This window comes from Montipora capricornis, chromosome 2 (genome assembly GCF_036669925.1).
Source record: "Montipora capricornis isolate CH-2021 chromosome 2, ASM3666992v2, whole genome shotgun sequence".
Taxonomy (NCBI): Eukaryota; Metazoa; Cnidaria; class Anthozoa; order Scleractinia; family Acroporidae; genus Montipora; species Montipora capricornis.
Window position 1 is genome coordinate 34,753,248 of NC_090884.1, and position 6,078 is coordinate 34,759,325.

Here is a 6,078-nt window from a genome sequence, read left to right on the forward strand (position 1 = left end):
ATTATAATTACTGTAATGACTTAATAAATGACAAAGGGGTCAATTCAATCAAATCAAACGATCAATTAAGCTTTGTTATGGTATCACTTCATTAAAATGTTCCTCCAGTGAGCCGTTTACATAACACAACTTTCAGGGAAACTACACAAATGCTACAATATATCCAAATTTTAAGGAAATCAAAGCTATAATTAATTACACACAAAGATTAGTCAACCTTAAAATGTACATGACATAAACAAAATAAATTAAATTCTATCTCAACTCCCTCAAGGCAATCCCTTGTTCAGAAAAAGACAGGGCAGACTTGAAAGAGGTGACATCTACTCCGTCTTTAAGCACATTTTCTAGGCCATTCCACACGACTGCCCCCCTGTAGCTAAAGCCCTGCTTAGCAGCTTCAGTACGGGGCCTTGGTACAAAAACATTGTTCCAGGCACCACGCACGTTGTAAGAATGAACCCCGGAGATTGGTTTAAACACGGTATTTAAACTCTCAGGGTATAGGTTATTCAGAGATTTAAAAACACTTATTGCGAGCTGTTTTGAGTGTCTCTGCTCGAGGGTATCCCATCTCAAGCCTTGGAGGATATCCGCAGATCTTCCATTATAATCACTAAAGGTTATATTATTGCCCCAGCCCTATTCTGGATGACCAAGAAATGCGTTTGTATACAGTAGACTTATTTGTATGCTCTTATTATTTATTTTGTTTCCTTACAGTCCAGTCATCAGGGACACACTGTCAAAAACAAATTTATTAGTAATGGTTGACGATCCCATCATTTCTACCAATCTTGCGGAACTGATGCTGCAAGTCCAAAGTGGTCTCACTATGGGATCAAGAAATGCAGGAGTTGGTGCACCTGGTGGGAGACTTTTACTCACGTCCAACAGTTGCGTAACTCAAAGGTATTCCTTCAATAATGTTATTACTCATTGGCACATGACCCAATCCTTATCCTTGAGTAGCAGAGTGCTCTACAATTGTGGAGCTTACACAATTAATTGTATAGGAAAGGAAAAATTAAAACATTGCACTACAGAGCTGTTTCGAAAGGGCCTGCTGGTTCTCTCTCGTCAGGTGCATTAAAACCTGAGCAACTAAGGTTACTTTTTTATAGGCTGATCGATCAAGGATGTTTTATCAAGTACTTGGTTGCATGCCGGCACGCACTCGCCATTTCGTTCCTTTTGAATTAGTCCCGAGGGTGGATTTGTTGTGGGCGCTAATTTTAATTTCTAAATTTGGCATACACGAATAGCTCACTTTCAAAGTGTTCCTGTTAAAGATTTTTCTCAATGGGTGCCCAGGCGTGAATGATTCCTATATATTTCTGACTGAATTTACAAAATGGTACCTGCTAATGTGCTTTGACAACTTAGCACTTTAAGATGCCTAAGAAAATGTTTGCTTTACATAGCTATGATTCCAACAAGGAACAAACTTTAACCCACACCCCGGCCTCAACTGTGCCACTTGTACATTTCACTCACGTCTAACGGCATACTATATTTCACTCATCCATGCAAATAAGACCCCTAATTGCGACCTAAGCGGTCAAACTAAGATCTTTTTCCTACACCTAAGTCCTATGTTAAAAAGGGATTCTGGGTTATTTCATAGTTGTAGGCATTCGATTTCTCCAATTAAGCAATGTCCTAGAAATACTGATCAGGACTGAAACTAAAAACTCACTCAGCCTACCCACCCTCCCAAAGTAACTTTGCTTTAACATCTGGACAATGAAAAATGCCTTGGAAGGGTCAGGAAAACCATACAGCTTATGAGAATAACCTAAAGCCGAAACATAAGTATAAACAGTTGAAGGAGCATACTGGCGATCATATAGAAAAGCTACAAACAAAGCTAGGATCGTGGGAGATACAGGTAAAGAAAAATCCACGGACTGAAATACCGAACTAAGAAATTGATTGAAAAGGTTCCAGGCTCTCCTGTAAACAGGAACCGAAGAAGGTTGAAGACTAGATTTTAGCAAAGTTGTCACTAGATCTGACAATTTTGAGGTAACAGGTGGGAAGGGATCTCTGTTGGAGATTGACACATTGATGGTGGTGCCATTTTCTTGAAGAGTGCAACCTGCAGGTGAGATAAAGAGTCGGCTAATGTATTATGTACCCCTAGTATATGTTTTGCTTTAAAAAGAATATTGTGTTTTAAGCAAATGGAAACCAGCTCACGTACAAAAAACATCAAGGAAGGGTCACGGCAAGATTGCTTGTTAATCACATGAACTAAAGCCTCATTGTCAGTGAAAAATAGGACACATTGATTGTTCAGTTGATCTCCCCAAAGGCGGAGACTTAAAACAATAGGGTAGAATTCCAAAGTTGCGATATTTTTGCCAATCCAATTAGCCGGCCATTTACCATAACACCAATTGTCACCAAAAATTGCACCAAAACCCAACGAGCCAGCAGCATCGGCATAAAAACTGAGCTTATCAGAATTGTTCCAGACATCAGGAAGAAAAAAAGGACTTGCAATTGTATTGAGATAAAAAGGAAAGCCAAACCTCTAGGTCTTCTTTGACTGATCGAGTGAGGCGAATAGAAAAATTAGGAGAACGCACACCGATTGTCAAATCAATAAGTCGGCGTAAAAAGGCCTGACCTGGAACAATAACCGAGCAAGCAAAGTTGAGCAAACTGGTGAGCGATTGGACTTCTCGCAAGGTGACCTTCTTCCTTTTAAGAAAATCTGTTATAATTTTTATGCACTTTTGAACTTTGTCTACAGGTAAGCGAGCTTCCATAAGACAAGAATCAAGTTCAATGCCAGCAAAAGAAAGTATCTGCGAGGGCCCTAATGTTTTTTCCGGTGCAATAGGGATGCCAAGATAATAGCACATATTCAAAAAAATGTTTAACTGAGATTGACACAATGATTCAGTAGGAGCAACAATGAAGAAATCATCTAGCAAATGTAAAATGCAAGGAATAGAGAGCTTATGACGAGCAACCCATTCAACTGCAGTACTAAAGGTCTCAAAAATTTTGCAGGAACTAGAGCAACCCATAGGCATACATTTATCGTAGTAAAAAGAACCCTTCCAAAAAATACCCAACAGGGGGTAGTCGTCTGGATGAATAGGGATTATCCTAAATGCATTCTTAATGTCAGTTTTAGCAAGAAAACAATTTTTACCAACTGACTTTACAAATCTGATGGCATCTTGAATGGTAGCATACTGAACAGAAGAATCCTCACATGATATACCACTATTCACAGATGTCCCCTTAGGAAAAGACAAATGATGGATCAATTTGTATTCACCTGGCGTCTTCTTGGGGACAACACCCAGGGGCGAGATACGAAATGGTTCGAAGGGGGGATCTGGAAATGGGCCAGCCAGTCTGTGAGCTGAGAGCTCCTTGTCCAGTTTAATATCTACAGCCTCTGGGTTCTCTATCGCAGACAATAAGTTTTTTGAATGGACTGAAATTTTAGGTCCTGAATAATCAAGATGAAAACCTGAAGTAAACCCGTCCTTAAGGTACTGAACAGTTGAAGGAGTATACCCGTCAAGCAAAGAAAGAAACCTATCAATTTGTATTGGTGTTGGCAGACACTGGGAAGATGACACTGCAGCAGTTCCAAGAGAGCATACTGGGACCTCCGATAGACTTGGTTGCACTGAGGACTGAGATGAAATGGGTTGTGTTGATGTCAGGGATAACGGTTGAACTGGAGCCACAGCTGCAGGATGGACATTATCCACTGTGGGTAGGGGTGGTGTGGAAACAGTGTTCTTCTGGCTAACCTGGGATACTGATGATTCCAATGAGCCATGATGAGAGGGTGGCTGAGAAGTAGAACGGAGTAGGGGAGCAAGCTGGCTGGTGACTTCTAGGGTAACGCGGGCCACAATCTGGTTAATGATGTCACCCGAAATGACAGGCACCTCCTGACTAGGACCATTGTGTACGGCAGGAACCACTAGTTGACTTTCAGCAGAACCAGAGGGCTGACTACTGGGTTCAGTTGCTTCAACAGCATGACCAATTTGCTGAGTTGTTCGCCGCTTGGTCTGCCTACGAGTGGTCACTGGTGCCATTTTCCGTTTTGGTTGCTTAGGAGGCATCTAAAAGAGAAGTGAACAAGAAAGCCACAAGCCCTCGACGTATAATGATGTTGGAGGACAACTCCAAAACAAAGCCCTCCAAAATAATCAACTTGGAACAAAGCCCAAATTTACAGTCCTCTAACCCTAAAATAAACTTGGATCAAAACCAAGTAAGAATAAGAAGTGAGGGTCGAAGCCCACAAATAAAGATCAACTTGGATCGAAGCCCAGGAAAATTAAACAGTGAGGATCAAAGCCCTCAAAATAAATTCAACTTGGATCAAAGCCCAAGAAAAGGAAAACAGTGAGGGTCGAAGCCCACAAATAAAGATCAACTTGGATCGAAGCCCAAGAAAATTAAACAGTGAGGATAAAAGCCCTCAAAATAAATTCAACTTGGATCAAAGCCCAAGAAAAATAAAACAGTGAGGGTCGAAGCCCACAAATAAAGATCAACTTGGATCGAAGCCCAAGAAAATTAAACAGTGAGGATCAAAGCCCTCAAAATAAATTCAACTTGGATCAAAGCCCAAGAGAAATAAAACAGTGAGGATCGGAGTCCTCAAATAAGATTACTGTGGATCGAAGCCCAATAAAATTAAACACTGAGGATCGAAGCCCTCAAAATAAATTCAACTTGGATCAAAGCCCAAGGAAAATAAAATAGTGAGGATCAAAGTCCTAAAAAGAAGATTACTTTGGATCGAAGCCCAATAAAATTAAACAGTAAGGATCAAAGCTCTCAAAATAAAATCAACTTGGATCAAAGCCCAAGAAAATAAAACAGTGAGGATTGAAGTCCTCCAAATAAGATGAACTTGGATCAAAGCCCAACAAAATTAAACAGTGGATCCAAGCCCTCAAAATAAAATCAACTTGAATCAAAACCCAAGAAAAATAAAACAGTGAGGATCGAAATCCTCAAAATATGACTAATTTGGATCGAAGCCCAATAAAGTTAAACAGTGGATCAAAGTCATCAAAATAAAATCAACTTGAATCAAAGCCCAAGAAAAGTAAAACAGTGAGGAAAGCCCTTAAAAAATACCGTTCGCTTGGATCGATAATTAAACAAAATTAAGGATCAGTTAAGCCCTTAAACAAGATCAACTTGTAGCGACGTCCCAGGAATAAATAAAAGAGACGATCGAATTCGTCAAAATAAAATTATATTGGATCGAATCTCAAGCCTTAAATGTCCTAAAAAGAAAATACCTAAGGTCAAGGTCTAAGAAATAATACAAATTGTGGCTGGTAACAGCTTAGTCAAAGTAAAGACAAAGCCTTCAAAATGGCACCACGATAACTACGATATAAACGATACTGTCCTAAACGATTAACGAGAACCCCATCACCCAACAATAATTTCCCAGCCTTATTATAAAAACCCTTGTGAAACCAACAAAAAACGTAGGGAAGGGGTTCCAAAAGTGAATGAACTAACTCATTGCAGACGACCACCTTGTCGTTAAAAGCACATGGCGAACGACGAGGGACGACATGACAAACACATATCACCTTTACCGAAAAGCGATCGTGTAACAAGCGAACCAAAACTTCAATGGACGAAGCTACAAGCGAGGGCTCCTCGGTAGACAGATCATTAGTACCAATTTCTAGTATAACTATATCCGGGGTTGAGCTAGAAACTACATGGAGATCGTGAGACCAAAGTTTAGGAACAGTTCGGCCGCCCTGACCAAACAAGGTAACACGTGCACGGCTTGTAAGATTAAAATCGCCACGAGCCCGTTGCTGGAAACCCCGTTCTAAATCAGCAGAAAGTCGTTTAACGAAAGAGTGACCCCAAACCAAAACCCGGGACAAATCGGAAGACATGAGAATAAAGAAAAAACAGAAAAAGTTACCGTAGACAGAAAACAGTTGTCGACGTCCTTTTTCGATGAAGAGCAGGGCATAATGACACATTACTCCGTGTGCCCACGTGATCAACAATGCGCTCTTATAGGGGGTATGAAGGAAAGCCCCC